Source organism: Stigmatopora argus, chromosome 8, assembly GCF_051989625.1.
Source record: "Stigmatopora argus isolate UIUO_Sarg chromosome 8, RoL_Sarg_1.0, whole genome shotgun sequence".
In the NCBI taxonomy this organism is placed as follows: Eukaryota; Metazoa; Chordata; class Actinopteri; order Syngnathiformes; family Syngnathidae; genus Stigmatopora; species Stigmatopora argus.
The window spans coordinates 7,921,808-7,946,263 of record NC_135394.1 but is presented as its reverse complement, the minus strand read 5'-3'; the positions used below and the strand labels follow the sequence as shown (position 1 = coordinate 7,946,263).

The following is a 24,456-nucleotide window of genomic DNA, read 5'->3' as shown; positions in this document are numbered from 1 at the left end:
ATAGCCAATTGGCAAGTAGCCTAATACTGTAAAACATTTGAATATATATCGTAAAAGGGAACATATTCTACTTGTTTCACAATTTTTAAATGATTTTTTAGATGTTTTTTTATTTGATTCATGGCGAACTTTCAGGCTTCAGGTTCCATGACAACCATCAAACTTGTTATTCTTCCCACAGTGAAGAGAATGACATGACATTTACCAATGTTGCAAGACTTGTACAGTAAGGTACATTTATTGAAATGGCAAGCCTGAGATATACAAGAGTGAAAGGAACCATGCTGCTTCCCACTGGGGTGCCCTCACTCCCCCACTTGCTAAACCTATCCAGATTAGGGCACCAAGTTACAAGTGTTGAGTAAAATCTCATACATCTTCATACAAGGTTTAGACATTAGGGGAAAAACCTAACAACCTTTTTTTAAATAGTCAAACATGTACTTTAATTGTACATAATTCAATTATTGTGGTAAACTATTTTTGTTTTTGCAGAAAGTAGGTATAAATACATGATTTGACTACATTTGATTTTTTTTCCACTGCACTCCCACATTCTTCATTGGAAACAGTTTGCACACGCTTATTACTTTGGCATCTTTCCCCTTTGCCACATGTGCATTCAATTTTGTATGATTACCCGCGAACAACTTGAAATATTAAAATAACAATAAATTCGGGTGGGATGATTAAAGGATGTTCTCTTTAGCTACTCTGACATTATATTTTGAAACTTCTCAGCAACGCCACCTACCCTGCTCACACACACACACAAACACATTCTCCCACTACCATCTTAAATTCCATCTCTTTCTGGCCAGGCTCCATAAGCCCTGCTCCAGCTAATGCTCAAGTAGTTATCACATTGGCGCTTGGTGGCGGTGATCTTGAGGAGAAGGCCTCAGGGGTTGAGTTGAGAGTTATGCGAAATTTGAACTTTGCAATGGTTGGTATTGCTGTCTTGTTTACAATCCCCAGCGTGTCGGTACATTCTTATACTGTTCTCTAGCCGTGTCCAACTGCAGAGTGTATATAGAATTTGTCATGTCCAGCTTGCCTCATCATCAGAGATGGTACATGGCAAATGACAGTATAACAGAAAAACACCACATAATGACGACACCCAGAGGCCCGAGAGAGATTGCCTAACTAGTATGATTTTTTTTCTCCACAATGTAAAGCAGAAGACATTCTTTTATTGCAAATTTCATTATGTAAATAGATACGGTAATACCTAGGAGTGTTTTTACGCCACCCTGAACCTCTATTTCCATCAGGCCGTAAAAGTTTCATAAGACTGTGAGAACATTGTTGGGGATGCATTGTTTCATGTTCACAATTAAATGATTCCACATATGAATTATTGCAGACTATCGAATTCTTCAATATGTGTAGGTGAAATTAATTCAATGCAATTGCGTATATGCTTATAATATACTTAAAGGTACCAGTAGAACTAATAAAACAAATCCAAACCACAATCAACATATTTTTTCTAAAACACAGAAATACAGGCTATAGTAAAACAACTGCTCTTGCAATATTTTAACCTTTCTGATAATATAAAATATACATTAAGAGTATGCTCCTCAATGTTGTTGGGAGGGAGAAGTACTAATGGTGAGAGGAAAATAGCCAGAAAATCTTTCACCATTAAAAATACAGCTACAGAGTGAAATGATCTATAAGATGCGCTAAATGTTAATAGACTTTAATGGTTGATTCATGGATAATTGGAATGTCAAAAATGAGGAACTGAAGAAAGCAGAAGGTTTCGGAATATAAGAGCTGAGTGGTTAAAGAAAAAAAATACAATTACAACTGTTAAAAATTAAAAATCAGGCAAACATCAACTCTGTTAAAACAAGATGAATTTGTTTAGTTTTTTTTCCCCACACATGGTGATATCATAATATTTGTTTTTATAAAATCGATGTTCTCAATTTTCCAGAGAAAGTGTTAACTTTTTTTATAGTTAAACATTTTGAAGGTTTTGATGAGAGCAACATATTCATTACATTAATATTACAGCCATATGCAGTGGTTGTAGCTGATAACAATTTCTGTTCAATGTAATATTCCACAACTGCGGCTACAGTCAATTACGACACAAGTATGGTTATAGAAAAAAAATTAAAAAGTGGTTTGCAAATAAATCTAACCATTTAATAAAAATGCACTTTTCTTTGCAAATACAAAAAAATACCTATCAGACAAATACAAATATTTATGAGTGCACTCTCACAGGTCTGATGTTTTTTGTTCATTCTTGTGTAGTTCAGCGACATGAAAAAATACTGCCATATTATTACAGAATACGTCAGTCAAGTCCACCAGGATGGCAAGTGCACTCAAGGCTTATCTGTCTGATGCATGCAAGACAGGGGCGTGGTTGAGGTTAGCTAAACCCACGTTATGTCAAGCAAATCACGCCAATTCTTGGAGCACACACACCCGCTACTCAACTACTCCATTTGAGGCTTCCAACTGGGGGAAATTACCATTTATACGTTTTCATTTCGCACCGTTGGAGAAAGACCTCAACCACCACCTCAACCAATTGTGGTTAATGTAAAAACTGTTGAGTTCCAAAGCAACTCTTGTTTATCTATCACCGTCAATGTCAGCCTTAAGTTAATAAACGAGCAACCTCCCCTATGCTTCGATAGAAATAAGTTACCATCTCATTTTCAACCACAATGTCCAGACCAACTAAATTATGTCAGGTTTAAGAGGATTCTTTAAAATTAATCTCATATTCTGCCAAATGTAATATGCATCTCCAGATTTTTCCTCATGCCTTAAGACGTTCTATATAAATAAATTCCCCTAAATACTGTAAATTCATCCCACCAAAGTTGGCAAGATCAACTGACAGATAGTTTTTTAACAAAGATGTATCTCTCGTTCCCACGCGGGTCTTATTGATTCATGCTCCTACGTTTTGAACATGAATAAATGACTTTACATGAACCTGTAATGTGTAAAGGGCTGCAAGCAGATGGAAATTGATAGCAGGTTTTGAGTTATTATTAATGATCGTGTCATTCTGGGGCGATGAAAAAAGTAAAACTGTTGTGTCCACATCTCTCGGAAGTAATTTGGCAGGGTTCTCATGCAAATCGAGGAGGGAAGAGCCATTCAATGTGGGCATTGTCTGGTCTGCTGGGTAGATAGCTCTAAGTATGATCACTAATGGTTGTAGAGCTGTATGTCAAAGCCAATATAAGTAGCTGTTATTGTTCTGCAAGTGTGACATACTAGAGTGTTTGATCTATTAGTGTGACATACTAGAGTGTTTGATTTATTAGTGTGACATGCTGGAGTGTTTGATTTATTAACGATTGCATGTAAAGAAGCTATGACGAGTTTGGATTGAATGTGTGTATCGGTGTTCGATTGGTGATCCTTGGATCCACATGGCAAGTGTGGGGCATGTTAAAGTAGATCGGTATTCGATTATTGATGTCTTAGCAAAGAGCTTGAGGCACGGGAGGTCTGTTGAATCATTACAGTAAAAGTTTGGATTGAACTAACAACAACATCTCGCTGTTCTGATTATTTCCCCCTGTGTGTCAAGGTATGCTGTTTGTTGTAAAGGTTGTTTGAGTTTGGGGTTTGTAATATACACTGTTTAGCGTGTGAGAAAAGAGATAATGGTTATTAATGTTTATTTACGTTTGAATTACGGGCGTGAATGTGAGAGTCTCGGTCACGCACATGGAATAGCATTTAGCACGCTACCTTCGGCCACCATTATCGTTGACAGTGTCTATAACGGTCATAGAAAGGATGTTATATTGTTGATTTTGCATTGTTTGCCCTGTTGAATAATAGTAGGACTACTGGAAGTTGTAATGGGAAAAGATATGACAAGTTATGACCGTGTGTTGAACGAGTGTGTGTGTGCATTGGGTTTTGGGTTCTAAAGTGTTGCTAATATATATTTATATATATATAGGTGTAATTGTACATTATGTTTTGGGTTCTAACGTGTTGATAATGTATATATATGGGTTTAATTGTATGTTATGGGTTTTTGTGTTAATTTTTACAGTAAAAGTTTGGATTGAACTAACAACAACATCTCGCTGTTCTGATTATTTCCCCCTGTGTGTCAAGATCGAATGCAGGGTGTAACATTTTGGAGGCACCGCTGGGATTGCTGTTCAGATGTCCAGTGTCCAAGACCTGCTCACTGAATTCTGAGCCAGCTAAATCCCCCCACAAACCAGGCCGATGGCAGTGAGAGGAGGTGTTGCTGTTTAAGAAGAACTGGAAGTTGGCGGTTGAGTACTTGTCATCTGAGGCCTACGAGATCATCAGATGGACAGTAAAGACGTGCCAGTTCAGAGTTCACTCCTGTACAGTCAACAGAGCTCCTAGATCGTCAACAAAATGGAACAGTTACTCGAAGAGGTGGTAGGAACATTGAACAACCTGACGGAAAATAACCTACTGGAAATATGTGATTTTCTTAACATATTAAGAAGTGTTAAACGGAAATCGCGTCAATCATTAGTGGCTCACATTGTAAAGTACCTAGAAAGAGAAGAACTAGAGGAACTGCAGGATGAAGGCATGTCTGAATTGTTGAAACTGAAAGAGAAAATATCAGATATGAAGCATGAAGTCAAAATAGATGAAAACGAAAAGCAAGGATCAAGATTGGAAGAGACTCCAATAAATTTGCCCCAGCTACCAGATGCTGCGGACCCTCAAGGGGGTGTGTCTCCCCAGCCCCAGCCAAGCTCATACTGGCGCAAGGACTTCAAAATTGCCGGCCAAATAGGTGAACCAGGCCAGAGGGACAAGCTGACATTCTCCAGCCTTGTTCATCAAATTGAAAATGGACTGAATAGGGGTTACTTAGATGTGGAAATTATTGATGCAGTTATCAGAGCTATCTCCCCCAGTTTGCAGCTACGTAATTATTTGGAAGAGAAACCTAACCTCACTCTTCCCACACTCAAACGCATCCTACGCGCTCATTTTCAGGAAAGGAGTGCTACCGACCTCTATGTGCAGTTAGCTTCAGAAGTGCAGCATATCAAAGAGACTCCTCAAAGTTTCTTAATGCGAGTCTTAGTTCTTAGGCAGAAGGTACTGTTTGCATCTCGAGAATCAGAATCAGGAATCCAGTACAACCCAAGTTTAGTCCAGCGTATGTGCTTGCACACGATACTCACTGGTCTCCAGAGTGACAGTGTTAGAGTAGATATGCAGCCTCTCTTGCTGAACTGTAAGACTTCAGATGAGCTTTTGCTAGAGCGGTTAAATGTAGCCTGTGCTAATGAAACAGAAAGGAGAAATAAAAAGAAGTTTAGTACCCCACAGGCAGCGACACATATTAGCAAGGTGCATTTAGAAGAACTACGACCTACCAATTGCCCTGGAGAAGAAAAACCAAAAGTGTCCCGTGAGGTACGAGCGGAGTTGACTGAACTTAAGGCAAGTGTTGCTTCTCTTAAAGATCTCAGTGCAGAGATAGCTCAGATCAGAAAGACACTACAGCAGGCTATGTTTCAGCCTCAGTCCTACCTCCCACCTTCAGTTAGAAGACCAGTTAGGGAGCCCCAGCCACCTTTTGCAAAACAAAATTACTACAGCAAGCCCCCAGCACCCCCCTGGAATACTAGCCGCCCTGCTTATGTCCCAAGAAGGTGTTTTGCTTGTCAGCAGGGAGGGCGAGATGTGAAGTGCACACATTGTTATCGGTGTGGGAGTGGAGAACATTTCCAAGCTGGATGTAAAATCCGAGGAGGCAGACCACTAAAAGAAGAGACTATAGCAGAGCTAACTCAGGAAAGGGAAGGTGTGGTTCGTGTGCTTTGTGGCACACCCAGTCCACTGGCCATCGTCAATCCTCCCAGCATGCAACAGCAGCAGGTGGGAACTCAGCAACACCTGATGGTGGAACCTGCCGATTCAAAGGCAAAGATCAGACGACTTAGACAAGAGCTAGAAGAGAGGAATGAACAACTGCTGGACAACAGACACCAGCAGGAAAACATGGAGGAAGAAATAAAGAGGCTCCAGCAGGAGAATTTGAGGCTGCTCGTAGACGCCCGTGCAGCCCGCGCCTATCGCGATGAACTGGATGCGCTGAGAGAACGCGCAATCAAAGCTGACAAGCTGGAGTTATACAAGGCCAAAGTGGAGAAAGGAAGACAAGGGATGGAGTCTGAGCACAGGCCACTGCCAGCGAATCAGAGACTCGGAGTGAAGGGCCCTGCTTCCGGACCAGTACAACGAGAAGATGACTATCAGCGGGAGGACCTGCCTGGTGAGGGAACAAATCTGGCTGTTGAAGATCCTCGTGATGATCATTTATCAGAGACCTCTCCGCCAACCACTGTGAATGAACCTGAGGCGTTGACTTATGAACGGCCAAGAAGGGAGAGACATCCACCACGACGAACGACCTATGATCAGCTTGGTGTCCCCTCCTGTTATAGTACTCAGTCACCACATCAGCTGCTACCTTCTTACCCTGCACCAGGAGTGGTTCCTTGGTTAGGACACCTGCAGCCATATTACATTCAACCACCCTTTATGTATGGACTCCAACAGGCTTGAGCCTACAAGGGTGGCATGTATTATGCGAACATGGACTGTTACGGACTGTGATTACAGTTTCCATCCAGTGAACGTGGACCGTACGAGTTGTGGATTATATTTGAACTGTGGCCCTTGCCGCCTGGAGTTTTCATGAGTATCAGTTTACAGAAGAGGATGTGAAATGACAAGTTCGCTAGACTGTTCAGCATAACAACCAACAAGGGGAAGATATTTGGAATATACTGATGTCGGGACGACATTTGTTTTTGTGGGGGAGAGTGTGACATACTAGAGTGTTTGATCTATTAGTGTGACATACTAGAGTGTTTGATTTATTAGTGTGACATGCTGGAGTGTTTGATTTATTAACGATTGCATGTAAAGAAGCTATGACGAGTTTGGATTGAATGTGTGTATCGGTGTTCGATTGGTGATCCTTGGATCCACATGGCAAGTGTGGGGCATGTTAAAGTAGATCGGTATTCGATTATTGATGTCTTAGCAAAGAGCTTGAGGCACGGGAGGTCTGTTGAATCATTACAGTAAAAGTTTGGATTGAACTAACAACAACATCTCGCTGTTCTGATTATTTCCCCCTGTGTGTCAAGGTATGCTGTTTGTTGTAAAGGTTGTTTGAGTTTGGGGTTTGTAATATACACTGTTTAGCGTGTGAGAAAAGAGATAATGGTTATTAATGTTTATTTACGTTTGAATTACGGGCGTGAATGTGAGAGTCTCGGTCACGCACATGGAATAGCATTTAGCACGCTACCTTCGGCCACCATTATCGTTGACAGTGTCTATAACGGTCATAGAAAGGATGTTATATTGTTGATTTTGCATTGTTTGCCCTGTTGAATAATAGTAGGACTACTGGAAGTTGTAATGGGAAAAGATATGACAAGTTATGACCGTGTGTTGAACGAGTGTGTGTGTGCATTGGGTTTTGGGTTCTAAAGTGTTGCTAATATATATTTATATATATATAGGTGTAATTGTACATTATGTTTTGGGTTCTAACGTGTTGATAATGTATATATATGGGTTTAATTGTATGTTATGGGTTTTTGTGTTAATTTTTACAGTAAAAGTTTGGATTGAACTAACAACAACATCTCGCTGTTCTGATTATTTCCCCCTGTGTGTCAAGATCGAATGCAGGGTGTAACACAAGCATTGAAATTTTGTTCAATCAAGAGAAGGCAGCAGACTATTCAGTAATTGCAGGAAGACAAAGGAGCGGTGCTCATCCCATAGATTTGCTTTGGCCATGTCTTCTTCCAATGCTGAATTGCTTTGTGCAAGAGTTTTGAAGTGACAATAACAATTATGTCTTACAGTTGAGCAGTGCTGAGATTTGTTGTTATGTTTCCTTGACTGTTTTAAAGACTCTTGATGTTATGGCTTGCTTTAGAGACTTTATGGCCCTCTGAGGAAACAACCGTTTAAATTCAATTAAGGCTACAAAATGGCACATCTGAAAAAAGCCCTTTGGAAGCTTTGTTTGCAGAGTCCATGCACAATGACTGTATCTGGAGCTGTATACATATTGTGATGATTATACCTAAAGGGTATATTTGTATCGGGTGAATAAGACTGAATTGTTATGCTTCGAGGTTGGGTACAATGTATATCCTGTGAATAAAATTACTTTTTTATCAGAAGGCTTCATATAATCAGTCATAAACACTAATATAATATGTCAAAGGACACTCAACTTGCTAAATAATCCTGAGGGGCTGCAAATAAAATATCCCATTGGATTACAAAATGATAAATGCTTTTCACAGGACGAGCTGCAATGGCAGATTAGGCATGATTATGATTGGGCTCATTTATTTTCAACATGTCATTATCTCTTGCAACATTGACTGAGCAAATGGCCAAAGAGATTTTACGGCTGTAAGCGTAAAACTGTTCTTGATCATTAGAAGTTGGCGATAAAGTCAGAAGTTCATCAACAACCAACAAAAAAAAAGTTGAAAAAGAAACAAGAACAAAAGATTCTTTAAACACACAAGCATTTAAATGTAATTACACAAAATTGGGTTGAATTCAACCATGACATTTAATGATTTTACATCAAGTTGAGCTATAAAACGAGGTCTAAGCTTGCAAACCTCAGAGACATTGAAGGGCCCAATAGTACATACTATATGAAGATGAATAAGAAGTGATTATGTATTCATTTTATTCATCAATCAATATTTTAGGTGAGAATATGCAGAATTTATTGATAAAAACCGTTGAATACATTAAGATTAAAGTACACGAGTGAAACCAGCAGTGATGCTTTGGTAGGGTCTCAAGAGTGAGGACTAGATAGACTATGATCACTGTGCTTAACCCATTTACAGCATTTGGCCTGTTGTAAAAATGATACCAAAAATTAACATAAAGTGCTTCAAAACCAACTCTTTTAATGTCAGTGAGCTCTCATCACTAAACATTTTGAATACCAATCCCAAATTAAAACAGACATACTCACATGGCTGCAGAGCATAATCAAGGATAAGGTTAAAGCACTAGAACTCAATCTTTTTTTTAAAAAGGAACAAGACGATGATTTTAAATTAAAAAAACGAGGACATAAAAATATTAGCAATATCTCAAACAAGGAACATCTGTGCTTTGGTGGTTTTAATAATACTTTTCTATTTTATAGCATGAGCAGGTGTAATTTCGGCTCAAATATAGTATTTTAATTTATCATTAAAGAAATATTGCAAAACAAATATGTTATATTATGGTCTAATATGGCACACCACTACAACATCAGGCGGCTAATAGTATTCATTAAAAATATATATTATTTTATGCTGGGCAAATGTCAAATTCTAGAAATATTACAATTAAATATCACATTTCTTTCCATAGATCTTTTTAAAAATATTTTAAATGCACCATCTCAATTCATGCTATTTTTAGTAGTATTTGTTGTATTTATACAACCTGTACTATGAATATAATAAAATAGGTGTGTATTTATTCACACTCTTTCTCTCTCCCTTTGTTCGGCTTATTTTATCATAGGTACTGGAGCCTATTCTAGCCAATTGTAGGCAGTGGACAGTGGACACTCCGAAAAACCAGTGTGTTCAATCAGCCTACCATGCATGTTTTGTGGATATGGTCGGAACCCGCTGGGGATTGAACCTTCGATCGAAGAAGTATGAGGTGGACATGCCAACAATGCACGTGTATTTAGTCAACAATGTACAATTTTTGTACTTTTTACTCAGTATAATAGATCCGTTGCTCACATGGTACTTTAATCCAGCAATCTAATAATCAAACACTTTGTCCTTGGTAAATCTTCGGAGTTCATGTAGCCTCCACAGCCTTAATTTGGGAAAACAGAATGTTCAACACATTTTTTTCCTTTATTACTAGGTGTCTTGTCATTCAAGCATTGGTCTCATCAATTTTAATGATCTTGTTGAGTAGGTGTGAATAATTGATTGAAAACTGTTTTCCAATGGCTTGATTGTCACAAAGCAAGATAAATAGAGTGGAATAGACTTATAAAATATTTACTAGAGTGCTGGCCAGGAAAAATGATTAATTCCAAAGTCCTTCATCACATATTTGGGTGTCCTCATTCAGACAAGGTACCCAACCATGAAGCCAAAAGATGTCTTAGGACAATGTACCAGAGAGAGAAAAACAAGCAAACCAAAAACAGGATGACCGTTGTTCCTTAGCTCCGGCTATTTAGAGACAAACAGGCATCTTAAAGAAGAACAAATAGATCAACAAGGCTAAAGAAACAGTTACCTCAAGAAGAATAAAAGACATCAAGGGGCATTTCTTCTGGGAAATGACAACATCTGTTTACAGCAACTGTATTTTAGGGTGGTTGTAAACAATAGCAGCCCCCTCTCAGCATCCACAGTAACATAAATGATGAACCCTCAGGTTCAATAAATGTCACAGAATTATTGCTCAGAGAATCTAAAATTGGGAAAATGCAAAATCCTTTAGTTCCCAAATTAGTAAAAATGTATGCACTGCTAGTTGGACTGAATTTTTAAAATTCATGTTTTATAAGAAATAATAGATCATCATTAACATTTTTTTTAATCCTCAGTAAACCATAATTATTGGATTCATGGTACTTGCTGAAAAGTTACCTAACAAGATGATCACTTAGTGCCATCTACTGTTAATCAAGCTTTTCAATTGTTAGGGAATTCAATAGCTCTCATATTTTATTACATTTCATTTATAAATATCCTTCTCCCTACATCTATATACTATACACATGTGAGATGTGGGTTTTCTCCGGGTAATCCGATTTTCTCCCAAATCCCAAAAGGTTTGATTGGACATTGTTTAACACTCTACAGCGTCCTTTGTTAGAAGTGTGTGTGTATGGTTGCTTTTCTCCTTGTGCCCTGCGATTGGCTGGCATTCAACTCTGGATGTAACCCGCCTACTGCCCTTAGTTGGCTGGGATTGGATGAGTATGAGTTGAATGAATATATGATATGTCATTTGGACACAATGCGTACACTGATAAGTGTGTGCATATGTTAGAGACCTAGCTGTGGGTTCTTTTTTTTGCAGTTCTAGTAGGCTATCGCTGATAATTCCGTTGTTTTCTACTGCCAATTGCAACTCCTTATTCAACTCACTTTGTCAGCTTTAACTAACTATTTGATTTACATCATATCAAACGTCCAGTGAAGAGTAAAGAATAGGGTTCTTCCCATACAGTCCAGCAAGGTTATGGGAGCGTCATGATCTAGGTTGTAATTTACAGCCGTCTAGTCGTTAATAAATGGCTCTTACAGCCTGGAAGAGTGGAATGAGTAGTTAGGGTTTATTGAGGGAACCATAAATGCAGATGTCTCCCATCTTTGGATGGTAACTACAATAGGCACTATATTTTAAGCTCTTGCTTGTTAAAGAGACTTTGGTGATTTAAGGGTTAAAACTGTTTGCGTAGTTTGATCTTATGACGAAGCCTGCGATTATCATAAATTAATTCATTTTCCCTACTGCTTATCCTCACATGGGTCACGGGGGGTGCTGGAGCCTATCCCAGCCAATTACGGCCACTAGCCCACCTGAATCGGTGTCTAGCCAACCGCAAATTGTCATAAATGATCAATTTAAATTTCTTCATTTTTTTGCTTACGTAGAGCACTGCCCATACATAATATTCTGATTATAACTAACATTTTATAATACTTTGGGGTGGGAAAAATTTATATTTTGCGTTGGATTTCAATGAAAAATATTTGGGATATCATTTATTATCGTTAACTCTGATCAAAACATTGGACTTTGACAGAGCTCTCTGCTCTTTTTTTCCCTTACATTGAGCAATGACGTTATCATAACCAATCTTAAAAAGGTTATGGCCAATACCAGCAGGCTTAGGGGATAGTGGAGTCCATCTTGGACCGATAACCAGTCAGTCACAGGACAAACATGTACTGCACTGACAAATAACCATTCCCTTTCATTCCCACTTTCTGGTTATATAGACAATTTACAGAACAAAACATCTACGATATCCAATAATATTTTAATTTGAAATTTAAAGTCATCCATCCTTCCTGTAACTTTGTCAGTATTAAGTATCTAACTGTGACATGAGTCTCTGTTGAGAAAAGACTAGCTGAATCCAAATTATAGTAATCTAGCCAATTTGTATTTGGCGTTTTTATTTTCTAAGAAATGTAAAGGTTCACCTTTGCCAGGATGTTGAACTGAAAAAAAAACAACTTCTAACCAAATAGGGCTGATGTGCCATCATTGTCCATGTGTTGTTGTGTGTTTGAGCCCACCACTTCTTTATTAAAAAAAAAACCAGACACAACAGTCTACTGTCTAATTCCTTATCTACAGACAAATAGATAGTTCCCCCCCCAAAAATAAAAAAAATAAAAAAATTATGCTTGTGGATCGATCCCTGTATTCCCAGGACATACCATTCAAATTTCAATTCAATTTTAATATATGTACCTAATTCATCCAATAAAACAACATGAATGGTGACTTGACAGGCTAAATGTGAGGACCACAAAGTAAGATACAACAAGGCAAGAACAACAACTATTTGATTGGTCCCTTGGCAGGCTTTCAGCCTGCAAAAATTATAGTGAACACACCCACAACAACAACTTTGAGACAGTTTGCTTCACAAAGAGAAGTTTTCGGAACCAGAAATTTGTTCAAAAAATGTCAGAAATGAACAAAAGAAGACCACACCATAAGAGCAGGACAGAGCAACCAACGTTATCCATCCATATATAGCTATACAAAAACAGTTTTGGAATTGTGAACAATCATTCGTAACCGTGTTAATAATGTCATGGATATTATGCCATTGTGTCGAAGTAATGTGTATTACAGTATTCAATGATTGTTACATTTCATAGTTGGTAAAAGTTGGAGAGAAAAAATGTTATGCATAACAATTAAGAGACAGTAATATTTTAGTAAAATAAATTGTCTCTTCTCATCCTGAGGGGGCTTTGCAGCCCAGATTGCTAATGCCCAAGGCCTGTTACTGGTCCGTGGCCTGGGGGTTGTGTTTAATTGACAATGGAAAAACATCAATGAATTCCCCATACGTAAAAGGATGACAGTTCATTAAGATAATTGCACACGTACTATATGATGTAAAAGTTTATACAAAATAAGAAAAGTGACATCACAAAATCTATTCTAATTAAGTGTAGGACTACCATTGTTCTTTTCACTTAATAGGTCATAGATCAAGATATGTGTACAGAAACTTAATAAATGCAGTTATTGCATATAACAGTTCCTTGCAATTAATGAGAGCCGTTTTAATAGCTCGAAAATGTATTATGCCAGTCTCTTTCCCTTTCATGTTTTTTTTTGCTGTACAATAAATATTGGAAAAATGCATTGACTGTTACAGCAGAATAAAATTATACTTTTACTATTATAATTATAATTATACTAGAATGCCATATTTTGAATAGCCTATATACATACCCATCAACCTCAGCCAATTGCTCCCCTTATTAATGATTGCAAGTCCCCTTATTAAGTGATAATAAACCTTACAAATGCAACGCGGCACATATTTACTCGCATAGAGTCTAACATTTTCCCCAAAGTGGACGTGGTGCCAAATCAGTTGGTGCACCTTTTGTATGCACTAAATTCGAGATTCTGTAAATGTCGCTGTATGACGCTGACAGATTGACTGTCTGGGTACATTGCTTGCTGACGCGTTATATTTATATGGTGAAAAGGCGGACCTGTGAAAAGGGAATGCACATGCGCATATCATGCTTAGAGCATGACAATATTAGCAGTCGACGATAACACTTTTTGTCTGCTACTAGTTAGAACCGAAATGGGTAAAACGAGATCGGTTTTACAAAAAACGTACTTGAAAAAATCCCATACAAAAGTTGTTATACAGCATACACAATTTGAAATGATAAAAAAAAACTATAAAATACGAGAAAAATCTATAAGTTGACATGTAAGTAAATATCAATAGATTCAAACTTTTGAACGACCAATCTAAATCTGCTCAACCAAGGTGGAGCAATTCCACAGAATTATTTGACACATTATATGAGGGAACGTCAAATAAATATCATTGGATCGCACAACCACCATGCACACAAACGCACACATACACATTTTGGTCACTTACTTTTCCAGGTTGTTATCTTGGTTGTGCACACATTTGGGCTTGTATCTATCCACAAACAGATTTTGCCCCAGGCCCCAGTAGCAAATTATGAAGCAGCACTCTTGGATATGATCAGCTAAGTTTATAATGCCATACTTCCAATGCTCATCTTTGCGGCCAGCCATATTGTAATGGTGTCCTTTGAAGAAAGGCTCTATCACTGATAGTCTGAGTTCAGGTCCTGACTGCTTGCTCAATTTAGCTAACAGCATAGCAGATAGTATCCTTTTCAGCTGCTCTCAAAGTGGAGGAAATCTTTAAATTGCAATATAATGAAAATACCAAGCATGGCGCTGGAATCCAAGTGGTCAAGGAGTTAGCATCACATAAAAAGCTACTTTGAAAAAGGTAAAGCACTGCATGCGATAGACAGCTTTGGCTTCATACTGCACCGTGGTAAAGGGGCTGACAACTTGAATTATATGGTTATTAACACCAGTCCGGTTCTCTTTCTGTAAAGCCACTGCAAGCCCCATAATGAAGACTACATATAGATCACATGGCAGTCTGTTTGTCAGGTGTTTGGGCTCATGATAAAATGCAGAATACCTTTTTCTTGCACTCCATTGCAACAATGTAAGTAGGATACCAGCAATGGTAATGGGTGAAAATATTCATTTTTTTATATATTGGATATGACGCATGATGGTAATATTCCTCATGAAATTTGCTTTGTTTGTTTAAAATATTGCATTATTGGTTGAAAACATGCTGAGAAATGCACACCAAAAATTATGCTCATGCACTTTGAAAATACCATTAAATTGAGAAGCAAAAATACTATATAGATACATTACATACATACATACAGGGTGTTGTTTGGAATAGCACTACCCGTATTGTTGCAAAAAATCCAAATAACAGAACAGGGTGCTATTTATTTCCCCATATTTTTTCACATTTTAATAATGTATATTAATCACACTGAAGACCAGATTTAAATACTAAAAAACTCATTTATAATACTCATTTAAATAATAATGAAACTATTCTTCATTTAACCTTCAGAGTTCCACACATGCCAATGGTAAAATATTCAAAATTGCAAAAAAATCTTTTTTGAAAGCTTCTTGAAGAATAAATAGACAATATTTCCTTGGGGGGCTACGACTTGTGCTGACTGATAGCACCAAATGACTTTCCAAAGGGAGTTGCAACCCATTGCATGAGCTGACCTAAGGCGATTCTCTTCTTGTTCAAGCATGTGCGATACAGACATTTTTGCAGCCAACTCCTTAATTGTAATGTTTGATCCTCTTGACAATATCGGGGAGAAACTGTTATTAAGAACCAGAAACATATCTATGGGTACCTTACATTTGATTTTATGAATGGAGAAACTGTTATTAAGAACCAGAGAAATATCTATGGTTACCTTACATTTGATTTTATGAATAAAAATGAGCAGAATAATTCAGATAAAGCGAATATTTCAGGACATGGAATCTATAGAAGTAATTAATTTTTCTAAGCAAGTGTGAAAATAATCAATAACCAGATTATAGGTCAAAACAAATCATTTAAATACCAGAACGGTCGCAATTCTAAACTATTGGGTTTGTTTTATAGTCACACTAAGAGAACAAAAACACTCTTTGGTGTTCAGAATGTCAACTATAATTAATCTATGTATTCAAAAGGGAATATTAGGACTGTTTGTTGCTGAAAATACTTTTTTTTTTTTAAATATTAGGACCTAATTATATTAGCACCAAAGTCACATTCAGATAAGGAGTAACAGAAGCAGTCAAGAACTCCGGCTGCTGATGATGGTGTATGTAGTTGCTCCATAATGCCCTCAACAAAAGAGGCAAAAAGTGGATGAGCGTGGCATCAAAGACAGGTTTGCCACAGCATTGTCTGCTTTACCACAAGAAACTCACATAGTACCTTCTTAGCCCCAGAGGTCATGTAGGAAGAATGCACCACTAATCTCTCAGGAAAGAGAAGTGCAAAATTAGGTTTTAGAGCATTGCTATCCACCAGAAACCTCATAAGCAAAAGACATGCCTGGGTCTGGTATATTCAGTGGACTAAACTTCAGCTTGGTGAATTTATAAACAAGACATTCATTGACCCATAATAAAAACTCTGATATTCAGGGTCAGCACATACTATTAAAACAATGATTCTTCTGAGGGTTTGCTTGACCTTCAAGTGAGGCGCTCTCATAACAACAACAACAACAACTGAAACACCACTAAACACCTAATAATTTTGACATGACAATGAATTGGTTTAAAGATTAGAGGAAAAAAATGTCAAATCATCATCATAGTATAGCCTTCAATATACCAAGACCACAAGTATTCACAGTTACAGTATGGGTTACAGTTGATAGATAAAGTGAGGCTGGGCTACATTTGCAAGTGCACCCCTAGAGGGAATATTATCAGGGAGGTTAGTGGTTTCATTGATTTCAAGACTGCAATCATCTCCATCTAATGTAGTGGGCAGAAAGAGGATAAGTGATGCTGCAGTCTGTTTGTCAGCATGACAACTTTTACATGTTTAATTCGAACTGCAGTAAAGTGGAGGATGTTCCATTTATCAAACACATTGACTGCATCTTTGGAAACATTCTAATTATGGTGAGGAGTCAAATGAAACATTTTCATTAAAACATAATATTTGCTCATCAATCAAATATTGATAAATATTAAATTTGGTAAATTACTCATTATACAATACGAATTCAAAAAAATATTTACTAATTATTATTATTTATTTGAAAATAAAAAATGATAATTTTTCAGGAGCACAAAAATTTACTTGTGGCTTGTTTGTTTTTATTGCAAACATTTTTGTAGCATAAATGTTTCCTATTGCTAGATTTAGTAAAGCATTTATTCCAACTCACTTTATTATTACAACTCGACATCAGTTTTAAAATATTCAAGGAAGGAAAAAAAGGACTTGTGCATATTTTAGTTTCAAGGTGAAAGTACACAATCAAAGTAACAATCAAGGCCATAAATATTACTATTTATTATGGTCTTGCAATATCCGATTGAACATCCACCCATAATAAAAATAAACAATAATTGGAATAATCATGCTAATCAAAGTTACACAATTGATTTCCTTTAATGACCAATTTCAAAATAATTTCGCCAAACTATATTTTCCATAGGTGTTCATCATATAGAATCCAATGACAAGATATACAATAATTGTAATAACCATTCCAATTAAAAATAATGAAAATGTGCATGATTATGCAATTTTGTAATGCAAAAACGACTACTACTTTTTTTTTTTTAATCACCAGCAATTTTCTGCATGATTTTCCAAGATGGCAGCCACCCATTAGTTTGCGGATGTGTTTAAAAAAAAACAGCCTCTATCAACACTATAAAGCCACACAACAAAATTAAAAGAAATAGGAACGATGCTGGGCATTACAACCAAAACAAAAAACAAAAAAACTGCTCCAACATGGTCTAAACTGTTAATGCAAATCCTTGCAATTTGTAGCAGCCAAAAATAAAAGGGGAAGAACTTCCTTGGTCCATGTATCTCTTGGAATTAGGTTAAAATAGCCTTACCTCTGCTGGTGTCATTTTCCCCTACTGTTGGAACCGTAAAGTGCGGTGAGTCCTCTGGTTCACTTGTTGTTCGGTGTAGATGGGCGAGTTGGCCATGCGTCCTGAAGTGAGACTCTTTGGGGCCTAATGTGAATAGAGGTCAGAATAATAGACGGTCAAACAACAAAGACTGATAATCCTGTCTCCACCCGCATTGCTCACTCAGTTCCTGTGTTGCAATCAGACATTTTAAGGGCAGTTAAGATGCAGCAAGGGGCAGCTGAATGAATGCGGTCAGGAAAGACTCCCAAGATCCCATTATGGAGAGTAACCGGTGTCAATTCGCAGCAATTAGACCACTCAGATGTGTCAGTAGACAGGCCTCAAATTAATAAATAAATAACATCAACCACAAATGCATGCTGATATAGTCCTTTGAGTCATTTGAGTCTCCCAGTGGTCTATTTCCGTGCAACATTTAGTCTTTCAAAAAGCAACTAGGTATACCTTCTCTTCCTCCCCTATCCTGAATGACCTTTGAGTGAAAAGACTCCTTAGTGAGCAAGTAGATTGCTGTCCATCTGTTTTTGCCAATCCACAAAAGACGTTGTTTGATGTAAAAGAGATGTTTAAATGCTGGTTACTTTTAGCTTGTGTTTAAGAAGGAATTCTTAGGGAGAGCATAATTTTAGTAAATTCCTAATCTAAAAGAAGTGGAGCCATAGGACAACAAGATTGTTCTGAGATTTCTAATATGTATTATTAAGCTTCCTTCATTGAAATATAATAGCAATATAAACAGATGCTATATTGAAATTTCAGGGCATTATTTTATTAATGACAAAAACGCTTTGTGCTCACAAGTTTTGCATAAATGGCAGTTGACCGTATTTCATGCATTGTCTTATTTTATTCTATAGAGTCGCCCCTGTAATTGTTCAGTCCTGTTACTGAAATAGGGATTGTAGATGAAAAAATAAATGATAAAATTAAATTTTCAGAAATAACCTACAATATGCATTTTGACCATTTGTAGATTTTTATGTACTGTATATCAAAGGTGGACAAAGAGATAACAAAAACATGTATATTTCTTTTTTTTTTAATAATACATTGATACTCTCATAAACTCAAATATTCTGGAAACTACTTAGCACCAGTTGGAAATGACAAATCTGCAATGGTAAATATTTTTAAGTCATTAAAACCAATAAGCATTTGAGGGGGTTTTTTTGGTAATCATGTGAACATTTTCTCAATACCCTAAATGTAAAAAGAAACATAAGATAATGTCTCCCAAAACATACTTCCATAGTAATCAAATCATTCTGCTACTTTCCAAATAAGAATCAAATTTTAAAAATGTTTATACTTTAAAGAGTGACAAAACACATACCAAAAATACCTTAGCAGCAAAATGGCTCGGGAGCTAGCAAGACTCTTCATAATACAAATGAAAACATTCCAGAAGTAGTTTCGTATTTTGGATATTTAGAAGCATAGTAACATAGCATAATTCGTTCCACGACCTTTAATACTACCCCTAAACCATTTTAAAATGATGAAGGTATACCAATTTTGTATAAAATATGCAAAAAGAAACAGAAAAAGATCAGAATATGATTTATTACGCAATTAAAATGAATGAGAAATGCAAAGACATTTTCCACTGGGCTGGAATTAAGAGTGCCAGTTGAGTATACATACATTTTACCAACTTAAAATTCCGTTATTATTTTTCATATACTGGAACAATTTGTTTCCATCGAAGCTCTACATAACCTACATTTTTTGTATGTAGAGGTACCACTGTATGTTAGTTACTGTATGTTGGCGTAAACCATGATAACAGGGTTGTTTTTTATCCCCCACTGTGAAAAAGGAAGCCACATTAAGGGCAACTGTCAGTGGTTTGTGGTTCCCTCTTTGAGAGGCCAGTAAAAGCTCTCTTCCATGTCAGCAGGGCAGATTGGATGACCGCTCGAGGACAGTCCCTGACACTGCTGAAAGAGGGTCGAAAAAAGGCAGACAAAGCTTTCTTCTGAAAAGGTCAAAGTGAAGACAATTCTCTTCGCACAAGGAGGAAAAAACCTTTCACTATGACATTTTTGTAAAAGTAAGAATGGATAAAAAGTATTATTTTGTTACTGGGTTTTGTTTGTAACCAAGTCTCAATGTAAAAAAAAAAAAACCTAAATAATAATAAAATGAATCCTGTTAGGATCAGTCAGAGCGCTAATTTATGACATTTGTATTTAGAGATCTAGATCTAGTGTGTGTTTGCCTTGAAAGCAGCTCATCAGCATGTAAAGAACGAACTGTTTAGATACACAAGAAAATCATAAAAAAACAACATATTTAAATAAAAGGGGCATATCATAGTAATTAATGCATAGCGTGTACAAGCATACAGAAGATGCAATGGCCTAATGAACAGGAACATAAAGAATACACACTGGGAATTGAAGGCTCCCTGCACTAGACAACATAATAAGCAGGTGACAGCGTGTAAAACATTTCTCGATTTTTTGAATGAAGAGACGTGGAGAAAATTACCCTTGGCATTATGTATTCATAATGTTTCATAGTCTCGATGCAGTAAATAACACAAGTAATTTTTTACCATAGCCAATACATTACTGGGACACTAGAATACAATAGTTGACAAACAAAAAAGTGCTACAGTGTTATATCATCAGTGCAGAAGTGCTTCGTCCAAAATGGCAATGCCATTGGCCTATAATAAGTCACAGAGCTAATCCAAATTTGTCTATTGAATGAAATCACAAGTAACAACTATCATGAGACCATATTTTATAGTGTTCTCCATCACAATGGCAGCAAAAATAAATTACGAGGCTGATGGAAAAACATTCCATAACACTGCTGTAAAAATCCTGCTGCATTAATCAGTGAGGAAATGTGGATATTTGTAAAACCATTGAAAGGATTAGACAGGGTTTTCTACCTCCTGCTGTACATGGCCCAAGTCCTGCTGAGAACGCTGGGAGTTCTGTGGAAGGAGCGCCAGTATTTGACCTAGCTGCAGTATTATTACGATATGACCCAAACAAAGCCATCAGCATGGGACCAAAAGGAGGGGGTGTGCTATTTGTCCTCATACCACCTCCTGTGTCTCAAAGCATCCATACTTGCTTTAAACAAGATTTAAGGGGATTACAAATTATTCCACTGAGCTTGGACAATTTGATCTTCGTTGGGGGTGGGCGATAGAAATATTCGTAAAAGTAAAAATCAAACCTAAAAAAAAAAATCAAGTGTGAAATAATCAATTATTGGAACTCCTCTCCTCCTAAAGCAAATTTGTAAGCATTCCACCAAAACCAGACCTTTCCAGATTTGTTTTCTAAAACTGCAAATACATTTAAATTGTTAGATGTATATAGTATCCATCTTTTTGCCTTTTCAAATGTGACATTAAAAATATAAATACTGGGTCATAAAAAAATACATGCGTGCTATTACAGGCTGAAGGCTGCCCGAAATTTGCTCACTTGTAACTAACAGGTAACATTTGTTAGTCTGAACTGCCCTCTTCTGGCTAATTTTGAACCTGCAGGCACAATAAATCAGCAATTAATCAGCCCAGATTTAAAACAAAAACATAAATAAATAAAGACTATCAACAGATACCGTCACGTCCCATATATCTACCAAATTTTAATACTAGCCGTTCATGAATAACGGGAGGAGTTGGGCTTCAAACTTTCATTTTCACAAGAACAACCTGAGTGGCAACAAGTAACTGTATTGTTAAATATAAAATGGGAAAAAGATACATAATTACATTGTATATTAAAATATTTTAGCAATCATTAATTCATTCATTTAACTTCCGTACCGCATTTCCTCAAAGGCTGTATGCTGCACAGACGACATCCACAACGGCCAAAAATCAAGTCCCAAGCATATTAGCAATTATTTATTGTTATTATAACAACTTTTCAAGTAGGAGTGCGAGTTTATAAATGCTAATATATTTTTTTCTGACGGACCGGCACCAGGTGGGTCGTGGACCGGTACCGGTCCAATGACCAGTGTTTGGGGACCACTGCCTTAAAGCACTTGTAAAATGTACTATACACTATGCACTAATAAAGGTATTTAGAACAAAATTTAAGTCAAAGTGAAGTCAGGGATTATACAACTCAACATATTAGTCCCCACTGCTGATGTACACATACGGCTTTTAACCTGTGCTGTGATTGTTCTGAGGTGAGTGCTAAACGAAAAAGTAATGGAGGTTGCTCCCTATACTTTCATAATATTTTATCCTCAGAATGAATGAGCTCCTCTATTAGAAAAGACATACTGCTGTTAATGATTTTATAAGCAGGGAGCCCACCTGACATCCTTTTTCTATTACAGTTCTTTATTCAATTTGCAAGGCGCACTGCAGGTGACCTAACCTATAAAAGGCCACTCCAAATTACATTATCAAGCTTCTGGAAATTTTATAAATTCAGAATTGGCCTCATGGAGAGGTGGCATACACAGTGCTGGTGGCTTCACCTTTAAGTTTGCATAAATCAATCTCACCAAAGGTTAGAACACATCATACTTTATACATCAATGCAGTTTTTAACTTCATCAAAAATAAGTATTTTGAAATCACAATAGCAGGAATAGGAGTTCTTATGTAAGGATTATATTGCAAAACATTTAAGATGAAGACAAACAAATACATATAAGTACAAAGTACCATTGTCATGACGTGCTTTTCAATTATTCATTCATTCATTTTCTGAACTGCTTATCCTCACAAGGGTCACGGGGGCTCCTGGAGGCTATCCCAGCTAACTATGGGCACCAGGTGGGGGACACCCTGAATTGGTGGCCAGCCAATCCCAGGGCAGAGGGATATGGACAACCATTCATGCTTACACTCATACCTAGTAATTCAGAGGGTTTTTGGAATGTTTCAGCATCTGTAATTACGACACTGTCTTCCCGCAATTACGGTGGGAAAACTGTGTTATGAAGTGCATTAATCTATTTGGATGTGGGTATAAAAAAGCAGGACAAACGCAGAAGCTCATTTTCTCAATGAACAAAGGAATTTCTGTCAGTATGATAAAGTGGAGAAGCTACTTTTTTTTTTAGATGAAAAGAAAAATCTGCCACTTTAACCCCCCCCCCAAATATTATATTATTATTATTATTATTAACAAATGAAGAGAAAATGTGCACGACAATCCCAGTCACATAGGAGCCAGCAGGAGTAAAGAGCACACAGTAGTAAGTTCGCATTTCAACCTTGTGTATTGCAATAAAAAAGTGCTTCCAGTTTACGAGTGAGAGTTGTGGCCATCTGTGGCCCAGTAAACAGTGCTCCCATCAGGTGGACCATAAGGCGGATCTCACGTGTGCCAAGTATCAAAACTGATTACACAGTAAACATTTCACTCCAATTCTCAATATTGTCTAAATAGGTTCACAAAATCCAACAGGTCAAATCTATGGGCAAGTCTTCAGAGTCAGAATTTCCATATCAAAAGAAGGGAAGCCTAATTCTCCACAACAAATCCCAGGGAATCTTTTTTTTCTTTCTTTAACAATAGAAACTATGAAGGAAATTAAGAACCAGTGAGGAGTCTCATTCAATATGTGCACCCACGAAACAAAGGAAGAGATGACTGGAAGGGTGCTATCAGTCCAGATGTGTCTGAGTCAAGATCCTTTTTCCCCTCTTACGATTTCAGAAGGAATTCAAATCATCCCATTAACATTCGTTTTTCACTGAGCTCTTTCCCAGAACAATAATCCTGAGCAAATCGAACTGTAGCATTCAAAGCAACTCTACGCCTTGCCTGAGCAATTCAAACCGCCTTCACAGATTGCAATAACGTCAACAAAGAAGTTCTCCAACGGAGAGTATTTATCAATGAAGTGGTTGGTGAGAATTTTTTTTTATTTTAAATCGGGTACAAAAAGATCTCAGTGACACCTGAATGGCTACTTGTCTTTATAGAATTCCTATTTCACGCCATCTATTTCCTAACTTTCTAAAAAAAAAGTTTTGGGAAAAACTATTTGAAGCATTAATATTTATAGCTTGGAAGAATAGGAATAGGTGGCCATAGCTTGGGGGGAGGACAACCGTTTACCTTGCAAATAAATTTAAAAAATGCTGTTTATTTACACGTTTGCATAGTATTTGTCATTTCTAAGTATGACATTTTTTCACTAAAAGCTGAAGAAAAACTGCAACTACATAACAACATTTCTAGGTAAATAAGACCCAGAAGTTGTTGAGGACTTCTTAACATAAGGGTTGAGTTCATGTCTGGGGCAGTAACAGAAGACTCTTTAGACAAATAACCCAAATTAGCATTGGACAGCAAAGCGATCCATTGACGACTTTTTATTCTGTGATTTAAATTTTTCCCACCATTTACTTTCTCATAAACTCTAAATGGATGGGCGAAGGGTGTGCATGTAAGCTGTGGACTATCCCAAATCTGAAAATAGAGGGCAAACATTGAGTCAAAACAACGCTAATGAAGTCAATGTAGGTTGGTTATAAGAATATTTTATTTACCACATAAAATAATTATGTTGCTGTTGCGGTTTTGTTGTTTTTAATAAAACACTTCATGAAATTGCCTTCAAACGGGTGTCTGATTTGATGTAGCACTAAAATTAGTAGTTGAA

The 24,456-nt window shown here is 37.0% G+C and overlaps 1 protein-coding gene across 1 annotated transcript in view; it reads right to left on the bottom strand.

Annotated features, from left to right (window-relative positions):
* adgrl2a (adhesion G protein-coupled receptor L2a) overlaps window positions 1-24,456 on the bottom strand; it is a 184,705-nt gene that overhangs the window by 149,059 nt on the left and 11,190 nt on the right. Inside the window, exon 2 of the mRNA XM_077606548.1 lies at window positions 17,803-17,925. The gene's annotated coding sequence lies outside the window, so the exon portion shown is untranslated. The remainder of the gene's footprint in view (window positions 1-17,802; window positions 17,926-24,456) is intronic.